We start from the raw sequence: 14,414 nt of genomic DNA, 5'->3' as shown, positions 1-14,414 counted from the left end.
AGAACTTAGAGAATAGGAGCTATGCACTTGAAAGAAGAGGAATGAAAGTCAGCCATAGTAAAACAGAGTACATGTGAGTGAATGAGAGGGAGACCAGTGGAACAGTGAGGCTACAAGGAGCAGAGGTCACAAAGGTGCAGGACTTCAAGTACTTGGGGTCCACTGTCCAGAAAAATGGGGAGTGTGGTAAAGAGGTGAAAAAGAGAGTCAGGAGTGACAAGGATGAATAAGATTAGGAATGAGATCATCAGAGGTACAGCACGGGTTGAACAACTAAAAAGTTAAAAGATAAAGTTAGAGGTCAAACTGCAATGGTTTGGACATGTCCAGAGGAGGGACAGTGGGTATATTCAATTCAATTCAGTTTATTTATATAGCACCAAGTCACAACAGAAGTCATCTCAGGGCACTGAACAGAAACATTCATATATGTAAAGTTAATAACATTAATTGTCTGAGGAGCAGACTGCTTTGAGTTTAACTTAATTGCAGACTCTCATCTTGATCAAGCACAAAGGCAACAGTGGAAACAGTGAAAAAACTCCCTCGTGAGGAAGAAACCTCCAGCAGAACCAGGCTCAGGACAAATGGCCATCTTATATATACTATACATGTAATATATGCATAATAAGTATATGTATGGTATATCACATGGGTATATTGGTAGAAGGATGTTAGAAATGTAGCTGCCAGGAAAAAGACAGAGGAGATATATGGATGCAGTAAGAGAGGACGTGGAGGTAGCTGGAGTGAGGATGCAGAGGAGATGGAGGAGGATGACTCACTGTGGCAACCCCTGAAGAGGGAAAAGCCAAAAGAAGAAAAAGGATGAAATGAAAATATTGTAAAACTACAGCAGCAGGAGTTGCAGTGCTTTGAGGTCATTCTTGTAAACTGGCACTCAGTAGGATGAGTTTGAACTGTAAGAAGTATTTAATTAAAGGACTCAAAGACTTTATGGCTGGAAGAGCATGAATGCATGAAAAAGTTTGAAAAAATATAGTGTCTGTGGCTGGTGAAATCCTCATATTGAGATGAAAGTTTCAGAAAAATGATGGACTTTATTGTAATACCTCCAGGTGGCATGCTGAAAATGGCTTCAACCTGCATTTTGTGGTATTCCAGATTGAAGTAAAATTATTTTATTTAATATAATTTAAATAAATGTTTGATTTCTTTACTTTCTAGTGCTTCATCTACTGGATTCAGTCTATTGCTTGTTGCAAGCTGGTGCAAAATTGTGACTGTTAAATTAGTAGCATACCATCCCTTCCCACTTTTCTAAGGACATGTCATCTTACACATATGTACATGACATTGTAACTTTTTGTAACTTTGGTCATAAAATAATTTTTTAGTTTACATTCCCCAAAATAGTCATAATCAAGGAATGCTCACATGAAGAAGTTGTTCAGAATGGCTGTCAAATGTAATTCTGGCATCTGATTTTAGTTTCTCAATCTGCCTTCAAGGAGGACATTTGAAATTTTTCCACCTATCTGATTGCTCTGGGACTTTTACTCTTTGAGGTCCAGATAGTTTGAGGGCACAAAAAAATATAGAAGCAGTTGAGAGAAACTCTGAACAAATGAAGAAAGAGTTCCAGCACCTGCAGTACTTGGCCTTCAAATCGGAGCAGAAAAACACTAAAGCATCTTCTTTCCCAGGGGCCAATTTAATCAAATTGTGTCTCTGGTGTACTTACTTCCTAGATTATTCTTGACGACCAAGACGGGAAATAAAAAAAGGAACTTAAGGAGACACAAAAGGGCCATAGGAGACTTCAAAGGCTGCAGATGAATCTTTGTCATTGTAGTTCTGATTGGTGCTGGAAGGGAAATAGCCCCAGGCTGGTCTCAAGGCTCCTTCCTTTGCACCGTTCATTTGAATTCCTCCAACAGGATCTTCTAATGCTCCATGTAAATGCAGCTAATAAATAAGTCAAATGCTGCAAAGTATAGTGCTTAGCTGCTTTAAATGTATTGAATTAATACCCGATTAGTTCTGTGACACAAAATATTTTAATGACTCCTGTGTGTCTCAGCAGAGGGACTAAATTAATAATTTTTAATGCTGCTTCCTGGGAAGTTCTCATTATCTTTCTTGTTTTCCAGTTTGGTAAAAGACATAAATACAGCAGGATTACACATCAAAGCCCTTCGGCTTTTCCTGGCGAGGAACAACAACGTGACGTCCGCTAGTTTGTCGAGCTGAAACATTTAATACACATCATCGCTGGAGACATGCACTTTGTAGCACTTCACACAGTGCACTTTATCTGAACTGTAGCTCCTATTTAAAAAAAAAACGAAAAACACATACAAACTTTAAAATAATTTAAAGCAAAACACATATTAGAAAAAGGGTTACATTGTCCTTTTTTTGTTTTTACATGTTCAAATTACTGCGTCATCAAATAAAATCACAGAAATTAGCTTTAAACACAGAGCAAAATCATATGAATTACACCAATATTGTGCTGGTTGATAGTTAGCAGAAAGAAACTGTCAACTGGTGACGTCTGAGAGCAAATGTCACGGAGAGGAGAAGGAAAAGAGTTTGTCAATAGAGAAGGAGGAGAAGGAGCAGGAGGGCGTGGGGTGGTGGTGTCTATATATGTCCCTTTGTAATGAGAAACAATCCAAATGCGCTGAAGGGCAGAGGGGTCGATCGCTAGGCGTAGAAAGTCTCTACTTTCACTGCCTGGCAGAACATTGTCATAGAGAAGACCAGACCCAGAATCTGCAGAAACACAAGAAACAAATCAGACATTAATGGGATCATATGTCCTCAGTGGAAAGTTGCTGCTAAATTAAAAGGAGCTCTTTGGCTCATTTTCTGCATCATAATGTACCTGTTTGACCATAAATCCCCCAAAGATCCATTTTCTGAGACGGTTATATGCAAACCCCATTTCGTAGTTAACAGTAAGAGGAGAATCCTCCCACAGCTACAGTACCTCTGCAGCGCTCATTGATTAAATATTGCAGACACTTTTTTATTGCGTCTTAGTTTCAGCATCTCCATTAATCTATTTCTTTGATGTTTCTCAGAAGTTTGGATGTTTTGCTTTATGTAAATTCAGGCAAAGACCGCTACTGCGAGGATGATTTTATTTACTTACATAAATGACATCAAACAGTACAATTTTGGTTCTATTTTTAAACTAAAATGTTACTTAAAAAAATAAAGTTCCCACAGATTTATGTTCTTCAAAGGGGCATTTTGTCATATATCCAGCATTTTCCCTCAGTTTTTAGCTTAATATTGCACCATGTAAAGTCAAAGTAAATAAATAATACATGATAAAAGGTAAGTATTGATAGATAGAAAAAATGTGCAAGAAACAGCTGTAATATGAATACAGAAATCTGTTATTCTGTACATCTCCACAAGCAGTAGAGGAGGATTTTATTTTATTTTTTACTATACATCTTTACAGCATGAGTAGAGTCTGCTAGAAAAGTTCTTAATCACACTTCAAGATCAGGATTTTATGAAAAATAAAGCATGCAATCTTCAACCATGTGCAGTTTTAACCCCAATTATTTAAACAAATTGTAATAAACATTAATTAATTCTAGCTCCAACAATCATTTGAATCTTTCAGAGACGTTCACTGAGTTGTAAGGTGGTCGTTAATACTGGAGGTGTGACCTTCAGCATTGCAGCTGCTGAAGAACCCTTACTGGTGTACAAATAAGAATAGAGCTGCACTTGTAGGAAGCACTTGTATGATAAAAAAAAAGTCCTTTATCAATGTGTGTGAATAGGGTAATTAAAAACACACTGTAAAACACATTTTAGAAACAAGACATGGTTCAAAAGACACTAAATCATCCTGCATCTGGATAATTTATTATCTGTCACCATTTACAGAACTATATGAAGGAACTGAAGGTAAGAGAAGCAGAAAAAGTCAAATTAATTTTAAAAATATCATGCACACATACCCCATTATCTTTGAACATTCATTCATTCAACCTTTATTTATACAGATTAATCACATTGAGCCTCGGAGACTCATTTACAAGTGAGACCTGTTTTAGACAAAGACAAAAGTAAAGAAAACAGAAAACACAAAGGGAGGGGAGGTTAAAAAAAAGATTGTATCTTGCACTGTCCTGGCCAGGGCACAGTGTGACAGTTGGAAAAAAAAGACCTCGCACATAAACAGCACATAATGATGTCGTGTTACATTTATGAGATGGCGGCCGACAAAGACGGTGAGTTGTCCATAAACACTGCCAGAAAGTTCCATAGTCCTGATAAGAGATGGTACAGTGTCTATCAGCAGGCTCAGCTCTGATACAGGTCCACAGGTGTCCTCGGGGAGGGGGTGAGTTTTCCGTGAACACTGCCAGGCTGGTACTTTTTTTGTGTACCCTTATTGCATGCTTTTAGTATTTTCTTGTTGGTTTGTTCTTAGTTTTTTTTTCAAATCAAATCAGTTCTTCTCATTTTAAGCATTTTAAACATTTCATTGTACTGTTAACCCTGTGTTAATCTTGCATATGACAAATAAACATGACTTGAACTTGAACAACTTAAACTTGAACTTAAATCTTACTTATCTGATAGATTCCATTTTGTAAATGTAAATAATGAATCTTCATCATACACCAAGGTTAGTCATGGAGTTCCTCAGGGTTCAGTGCTTGGACCAATACTCATTACCTTTACATATACTTCCATTAGGTAAAGTTATTAAACAGCATGGGACAAATTTTCATTATTATGCTGATGATACACAGTTATAGATGTCCATGAAACCCAATGAATCCAATCAGCTACTTAAACTACAAGCATGTCTTAAAGACATAAAAACCTGGATGACCCTAAATTTTCTGCTTTTGAACACAGACAAGACTGAAGTTTTGGTTTTTGGAGTGAACATCTTAGGAATAATTTTTTCAGTCTTTCGCCCTTGCAAGACTGCAGCACTTGCCACTGCACTACTGCAGCCCCACCCAATACTTATTTATTATTCCTCACATAAACCTGCAGAGTTCAGTGTTTGAATTTGTAGGATGGATGGATGGTATAAACTACAATTATTTTATTTATTTTCATGATATGGTCTTTTTTTCGTCTTAAAATGTAAAAATATCATTAAATGTTAAAATTCATTATATAATTTTAGTTTTATAATGTCACCCCCACTGGCCAGAAAAGCCCCGCTCCAACATCAGTGACCCATGGGCCATCAGTTGATAATCACAGTTGTAGCAGGTTTTATGGCTCCAGACACATTTTATTTAGTGAGTGAAGGGGCAGAAATAGCTCTTTTGATCAAAAAGGTTGCAGATCTCTGCAAATGTCAAACTAATTATTTTGTTGCAATCTAGCCACAAAAAGTCTTAGTTATGTCTCAATGTGTTTGCAAATTCATCTCATTTTGTTCACAAAATTTGTTGTGTCCCAAAGCATTCAAATTTTTTTCTTAATGTCTCCAATCAGTCACAGTTTAGTTTCTTCAGTTTCCAGATGTTTCACATATGTCACTTTCTGATTCATGGAAACTGAACTGAGAAGAGTTCGAGAGGCTCCAGACACCAACTCTGTGACTGTTTTGAAACTTAATTTGTCTTGATTTTTTCATTTTGGGACATTTTGGAAACCTCTTTACATTTTCTGCTCACAGTTTGTTGCCAGCAGTCACAGCCCAGTGAGATAGTGGCTTTATGACAACAATTTAAAGGCTTTTTGGAACATTTTGTTTTGGTCTCCTGACTTTGCCTTGCAGCTCTTGTTGTCATAAACTGTTGAGTCTTTTAAACTGCAACAAAGCATTGCTTTCTTTAACACAAACTGTACTAGATTTATTAACTAGCATTAAAAAAAATCTAATTTGTTATTTGTCAGGTACCGACAGATTGCGCGGCAGCGTTTGGCAGCAGGATATCAATAGAAGAAGCTTAAAATCTTCTGAGGTCAAGAAGTTGCATAGTTATAATTATTTTCAGCACATTCGGTGGGATTCTGGATTGGATTGGGATTTGGTGAGTTTGGAGGATGGGTCAATACTTTAAGCTCATTTGTCTTGTTCCTCAAGCTGCTTGAGCAGTTTTAGCAGTGCGGCGAGGTGTACGGTCCTGCTGTGGGAATCCCCTGCTGTCAGAGAGTGCTGTTTGTATTGACAGAGGATCGCAGATTCTGGAACAATGTTTTACATCTCAAAGTAAGAACCGCATGAATCCCAGGACCCAAGATTTCCAAGACAATCAGGCTTTCCCCGTCAGCGGTTTGAATCTTTAGTAAACCTGAATGCATCATAAGTAATACACCCACTTGAAGATGGTTATACTTGTTTTCAGAACCTGTATTTCAATGGATATAAATTTTGAATGGTCTGACTGGTGTTTAACTGGGTAGAGAGAAAAGAATGAGCGTTTCTGTAAAATTGTGGGGTTCATCTATTTAACTGTTGAATAAGAAATGGCATAAAAATGCTAATGTGGACCAAATCATTTTTGTGCAAAAATGAGCTTTAAATTTTAAACAGTCCAGTGCAACAGTGGCCTGTGTATGCTCATGTGTCTCTGTGTAAATAAATTAAGCAACAGCCTTGAAAAAAAAATGCTCCAAGGTTTTTTCTCTTATTAATAAACATTTGTTTCATTTATTGAACTGCTCATGAACATGTGATTTTATACATTTTTCAGCACACAGTCATGTTTGAACCAGTTTCCTTCCAATTCCCTCAACAGCATCTCTAACAAGGTTTTAACTTTTTTTTTTTTTTGGCCCATAATAAATGAAACACATTCCCCCATTCTGTTCTTAGTGTTACTCCAGACAGAAAAATTAAACTAAAACAGCATTAACATTATTATAGTTCTGCCTAGTGATGCAAAACTAAAAACAAATGAAAAAACAAACAAATATAAAATGAAAAATAACATGGAAATAATACTGCTGTAAATTTATGCCAGTAAACACTCTTAATGACATTTCATTATTATTATTTTTTTTCAGTTGCTCCTTTTTGCAGAAGTTGCCACAGAAAAACTTGCACAAAAAAGTTGACATTTGTTTTATCCCAGTTGCCTGAACCTGCAGCCTCAGGATTATGAGGCTGTGGCACTAACCACTGAGCTACCACAGCTCCTATTTTCTTTTACTCGTTTAGTCTTAGTCTATTAAATAAATATGTCTAACCATTCTACTCTCTAGTAAAGATCTTCAGGCTTGACCAGAATATTTATTTATTTGGTTATTTAACTTACTTGAATTTTAGCAGAAAAAAAGATTACAAAATAAACTTGGAGACGTGAATACATTTCTTCTTTCGGCTTTTGGTCGCCACAGCAAATCATCCTCCTCCATCTCACTCTGCCCTCACTCCAGCTACCTCCATGTCCTCTCTAACCTCTCTGCATCCATATATCTCCTCTGTCTTTTTCCTGGCAGCTGCATTTCTAACATCCTTCTACAAGTATACCCACTGTCCCTCCTCTGGACATGTCCAAACCATCTCAGTCTGGTCTCTCTAATTTTATCTCTCAGTTGTTCAACCTGTGCTGTACCTCTGATGATCTCATTCCTGATCTTAGCAATCCTTGTCACTCCTAAGGAGAACCTCAACATCTTCATTTCTGCCACTTCCAGTTGTGTCTCCTGTTTTTTTGTCCATGTTTCTGTCTCCAGACCATACAACATAGCTGGTCTCACCACTGTCTTGTAAACTTTTCCTTTGACATTTGTGACACCCTTTTGTCGCTAATCTCTCCTGAAATTTTTCTCCATCTACTCCATTCTGCCTGGACTCTCTTTTTAATCTCTTTACCACACTCCCCATTTTTCTGGACAGTGGACCCCAAGTACTTGAAGTCCTGCACCTTTGTGACCTCTGCTCCTTGTAGCCTCATTGTTCCACCTCCTCCCTCTCATTCACACACACGTACTCTGTCTTACTACGGCTGACTTTCATTCCTCTTCTTTCAAGTGCATACCTCCACCTCTCTTAAGTTCTCTTCCACCTGTTCCCTGTTCTCACCACAGATCACAATGTCATCTGCAAACATCATAGTCCACGAAGATTCCTGCCTGACCTCATCTGTTAGTCGGGACATCACCAGAGCAAACAAGAAGGGGCTCAGAGCCGATCCTTGATGCACTCCCACCTCCACCTTAAAGCTATCTGTCACTCTTATGGCACATCTCACCACTGTCCTGCTGTCCTCATACATGTCCTGTACCAGTCTAACATTCTTCTCTGCCACTCCAGATTTCCTCATGCAATACCACACATTCTCCCTGTCATATGGTTTTTCTAAATCCACAAAGACACAATGGAGTTTATTCTGACCCTCTCTTGACTTCTCCATCAGCATCCTCAAAACAAAGACGGCATCTGTTGTACTCTTTCTTGGCATGAAACCATACTGCTGCTCAGTCACCTCTCGTCTAAGTCTTGCTTCCACAATGCTCTCCCATATCTTCACTGTGTTGCTCATCAACTTAATTCCCCTGTAATTGCTACAACTCAGTACATCACCTTTGTTCTTGAAAATGGGCACCAGCACACTTCTCTTCTATTCATCAGCCATTTTCTCACCCTCAAATTTGTCATTGAATATTTCAGTCAAAAACACCACTGCCATCTCTTCTAGCCATTTACAAATCTCCACTAGTATGCCATCAGGTCTTTCTGTCTTCCCCTTCTTCGTTCTTTTCAGAGTTTTCCAAATGTTACACTCAGTAACAAAAAAGGTTTGTAGGTTCAATCATCCAGGTAGATAACAAAAGAAAGTTAAATAATTTACTCTGGACCAGTTTCTTTAAGGGAGAAACGTTTCGTCTTCCATCCGGCAGAATCAGAATCAGAATAAGCTTTATTATCATTGCACCAACATACAACGAGAACATGTCCGTACAGTCATCCGAAAGATGGGCGGAGTGCATGTTGCTGCTGCTATAAAGCGCGGCCTTCTTATCCTTTACAGAATACATTTTATAGATTGAACAAGGGACAAAGCCATGAGGAGAGGATAGTGGCATTACAAAAAAGATCTCTTCACACCTTGTCCTAACAGGACGCAATTTAAGACATCAAAAAACTCTGCCAGCAGCACACTTATGAACACGTTACATATGCATTTGGCTAAGAGGCGGTCCATGAAGCACTAACAAATAGTCCATTGTCCTGAAAAGACGATGGTCAGCCGGCACATTTCTGATAAGCCTCCACAGTGGGGGGTGGGAGGGGTTTGCGATAGATGAAGCTTTTCCTTAGTTTACAATTTCCCAGAAGAAATTGATAAGTCGGCCTGTTTCGAGGCCAACAGGGGAATCAGATTTATATAATCCACAACTGTTATTTATTCAGGCAGACTATTTTTCCTTGTCAGCCTTTGAGTCTGTATTGATAATTCCAAGGTCCGAAATGGCCAGACTAGGGTGCATTTTACTGGTTCGTGCTTACAACTTCATCAGTCTGTGGCCTATCAACCAGATCTGTCCCATAAGTAGCATTCATTGCTGTGTTTCAAGCCAACCCCTTGTTGGAATCTCAGAAGCAGGCTTTTAACACATGCAAAAGACCCCATCTGTCCAAAACAACCAATCATCATGTATAACAATCAAATGTTTTAGGCCAGATGACCAACTTGTTACTCACAGAAACAGCCTGCAGACACCAAGGCCAAAATGGTTCAGAAGGCTCAATCATCCAGGTCGATAACAAAAGAAGGTTGAATCATTTCATCTGAAATATCCTGATGCATGCTCAATAATCCAGGTAGAAAAATCCCAAAAAATTAAATATGGTCCTCTGGACATTCAAAAAAAAAAAAAAAAACAAAGCAAAACAACAAAAAAATGTAGAAACGTTTCGTCTTTCATCCAAAAGACTTCCTCAGTCTGAGGTGCTGTATTCAGCTCAGTCTTATAAATAGCACCTTCTGATGATTTCATCTGAAATGTTTCTACCTTAAAGAAACTGGTCCAGATTAAATAATTTAACCTTTGTTCACACTCACTAACCTTTCCAACTTCCTGGTCAACAGCTTCTATGATCTCTACTCCTCTTTCATTCTCATTCTCTTGTGTGTCCAGATGACACACCAAGTACCTTCTTACCCGTCTCTCGAATTACTGTTGCTGTAGTAGCCCAGTCATCTGGAAGCTCTTTCTTACCACCCAGAGCCTTTAATAGCTCCTCTCTGAACTCCTCACAACACAGATGAAGTCTTTTGGATGAAAGACGAAACGTTTCAGCACAAAGAAACTATTCAGAGGACCCAACTTAACTTTGTTGGATTTTTTTTTAACTGGATTTTTGAGCATGAACTTTGATGTTTTGAATCACTTTGGACATGGCTGCCTCAGAGGAGATGACGGGGGAAATGGCAAACTCCAGAAACAATCTTATCACCATCAAACTGGTTGGCCCACTATGTGAGTGTGCTACTTATGGGACTGAGTTTGTTGTGGCTCCTCGGACTGAAGAAGTCTTTTGGATGAAAGATAAAATGTTTTAACAAAAATAAACCATTCAGAGGACCTGAGTGATCTTTGTTGGATCCTCGCAACATTCTTCTTTCCTCAGCTTCCACCATTTGGTCTTCTCTGATTTCACTCTTTTTCCGTTTTTTACAACAACAGTCATTCTACACACATCCATCCAATGTTGTCTGGCTACACCCTCCCCTGCCACATCCTTACAGTCCCCAATCTCCCTCTGGTTTCCTCTTCTATACAGAATGTAGTCGACGTGCGTACGCCTTCCTCCACTCTTATAGGTCACTCTGTGTTCCTCACTCTTCTGGAGATAAGTGTTGACTACAGCCATTTTCATTCTCTTGGCAAAATAGACCACCATCTGTCCTTCCTGGTTTCTTTCCTTGACATCAAACCTACTCATCACTTCCTCATCGGCCTCTTTCTATCCACACCATGGTAAAACAATTTAAACCATTCCACAATGCTGTGAGCCTTGCTGCCCTTCTATTTGAACATCTACCTTCCTTCTCTGCATTATGTCAGCCAGTTCTCTGCCTTTGCCTGTCATTGTCTCCACATTTATAGTTTCCACCTTCAGTCCTAAATTCATGACTTTCCTCTTCTCCCTCTGTCTCCTGACACGTTTCCCTCCTCGTAGTTTTCGACTATCAGTAGCATAATTTCCAGCACCCTGTTTGTCAACAGCACTGGTGGCGGTCGTTGTTAACCCGGGCTTTGATTGATCCAGTAAGGTGTTGCTTAGATAAACTCACATGTTAGTTTCACAATAGTGTTTAACGTCAGATGCCCTCCCTGACACAAACCTCACCATTTACACAGGCTTGGGACTGGCCAAAGTGCTACACTGGCTTTTGCTCCCTAGTGGCTGGTAAATACACTAATGAGCCAAAGTCGCTGTTATGTGCCACTAAGAATCTGTAGTTAGACTGCTGTAAGCATAAAAAACAATGGATTGTGAAACACAATGTAATCAGAAACATATGAAGTTAAAACAGGTCCAGATGGCTTCATAGGTTTTTTACATTTTGTACTGATTTCTCATGTCTGGTAAACAGTTAATACAAGTTGTAGTTTGTTAGTACCTCTGTGCGTTACAGAATATTTAGTATACAACACATTTGATTTTATCAATAAAGTAATTTGCACGTTATGGATCCGAATCAGTGCTAAATGAACCTCTTGACTGTGGATTTAAAAGTGTATTATCTTTCTTTTCCAACCTAAACAATAGCCGGATTGATTTGGATTTATAATGAACAGTTTTCTGCATCATGTTGTTCTAAATATGGCATTGCTTGCTTTTATTGTTGGAATCTTTATATTCTTCACTTTCCATTTAAAGGCCACAACCCGTTGTCTTTGTTATAAATTAAGACTCAGTGCAAACTGAGTTGTTTCTTTTTTCCTCTTTATTAATTGGACTGGTGCATCGAGGGGTAACTGGTCAAACACCAGTTTACAAGTGAACATGCTCCAAGTTAAAATAAAACCAGAACCACTGTTATATAGTAACTTGTTTCTAAGTAATGTTGAAGGCGTTTTTAAGCAAGACTCAGTGAAAGCCCTGCTTTATTGACCTTGCTTCGTAGTATAATCTTAAGGCTGGGGAGGTTTTGCGTCTAACGTCGTGTTCCTGAAATTATCACTGCCTTTAGATGTTCTTCTACCTCAGGACTTTATTGATTTGATTTTGCATCCTGCGTGCTGACATTTGGGTCCCCAAACTATTTTATGACAGACACTTGTAAGAGTTATTGTGTTCTTGAAATAAAAGACACATTTTGATTAATGTTTCTTGTTTAAATCTAGAACACATCTGTGTAATCCATCAGGACTTTAACCTCATGGATAAAAATGTACACATTTAAGTCACACAAAGTAATGTTTTTGGAAGAAAAAAAAAGAATGTGCACATCCCAATTGTTCTTTGGACTATGTTTATATTTTAATGAATTTTACTCTATATAGAGCAGGACAAAATGTTAGTTTTCCACCAGTTTAATCTATGGTCTTAAGAAAACTCAATCAGTTAGTTATGATGCTAATCAAAACTACAAGTCATAATCTATTTTTTTTTTGCACATTACAAAGGCAGGATTTGATCCCAGCATCAAATATTTCTGCAGTGGGTGTATCTTTCTAGTGCATCTGAGCGACTCTCCTAGCCTTTGTAGTCTTTGACGCCCTGGGAATGAGAACAGGTTGTTATAAGCTGCGACTCAGTGGGCAGCACCACAGATATTGAGATAAATCCTGCAGTAATTACGTGTTCTTAGCGTTTTTCATTTTGCTCCGTAGGATTTTCAAAAATTGACGAAAGAAAAAAATATCAGCCTGGAGCATCAGAGGAGAGTTCTGCACTTGATGCTTTTGAGCACATGGTGTTTCCCCCACTCTCAGATTATAGAAGCACATCACGAATCGCTCAGCTGGAGGGGAGATAAGAGAATTTACCGCAGAGTCAGGCCCCGCTATGTGGTCTCCAGTGGTAATACAAGAGGCTCGCCACAAAAACTTGTGTTTAGTGCTTACCGTCGTATCAGTTCAAAATGTATTTATGTCAGAAGCAGAAATCCTCTGAGGCTGAACATATCAAGGAGTTAGTTTATAACTACTAAAACTTCACAGTTGAGCTTACCTGAGTAAGTGCTGTGCATAGAGCGAAGATCCAAAGTGCTACCAGGTTGTCATTAAGCCAGTCCTTTACCCGCTCGTAACACGGCTGTGGCAACAAAAACACACACAGGCACAAAGCGTGAGCAAACACTAGAAAGTGAAGTCATTTACGCTACAATAAACCCACTAAAGAGGCATTTTACAAAGAATATCTTCACCCATGTGAAGAAGATGATTGAAAATTTATTATGATAGAAATATCCCATGTGGTAACGTCTTTTTCTCCCTTGACCTCATATTCATAGGGAGAAATCAAAGCAGGCTTAAAAAATCCTTTGTTGTATTCAGAGGTAGAAACAATAAAACTATGATTACATCGGAGGCATTCGGTTTTCATGTCTGATGTTTTTAATGCATTAAATACGATCTTTTTACTTTTATATTTATTTCACTAAGTATACAGTTTTTAAAACGTAATTTTTTTTATGTACGGCAGCCAAAAAGAAAGAAAGGAAAATATTCTTAATATAAGGAACAGAACAGTGTCCACAGGATCAGAAATACAAGTAAATGGTGAAAAGACATTCATTGTCCCAGCAAAGTAAATGGTTTTAAGAGTAGCTGAGAGCTGAAATCAGTAATGATGTGGGTGACATTTGCTATATGACTTAACAGACCTTTCACAGACATGAATGCCAAGCTGTGTGTTAGATTATGATTAATGCAGTGGAGAAAAGACTGCCTGATGTGCTGCAGAAAAAACCCGAAGAAAAAACGAAAGTGTTATCATAACAGGCTCCTGCGCTGTTTAATTTAATTATTCATTTCTGCAAACATGGCTTCACCATTGAGTCATTTTTCAAATCGTCCAATATTAAGAAGCTGAGTCAGATCCAGGAAAATCAAACAGAATATTCTCTCCCCTTGGCTTCTGCTCAAAGTATCAGAGAACCAGGAAAAAAAAATAATATATATATATATATATATATACACACACATACAAACAAACACATACACACATACACATATGTACACATACACACATACACATATATACACACATACAACATAAACATATATATACACACATATGTACATATACACACACACATACATACATATACACACACATACATACATACATATACACACATACATACACACACATACATACATACATACATACATACACATATACATACATACACACATACATACACATACACATACATACACACATACATACACATACATACACACATACATACACATACATATATACACATATATATATATATATATATATATATATATATATATATATATATATA

The sequence above is a fragment of the Nematolebias whitei genome, chromosome 2 (assembly GCF_014905685.2).
Source record: "Nematolebias whitei isolate Nwh7 chromosome 2, NemWhi1, whole genome shotgun sequence".
Lineage (NCBI taxonomy): Eukaryota > Metazoa > Chordata > Actinopteri > Cyprinodontiformes > Rivulidae > Nematolebias > Nematolebias whitei.
The sequence above is the reverse complement of the archived record's forward strand: the minus strand, read 5'-3'. Positions refer to the sequence as shown.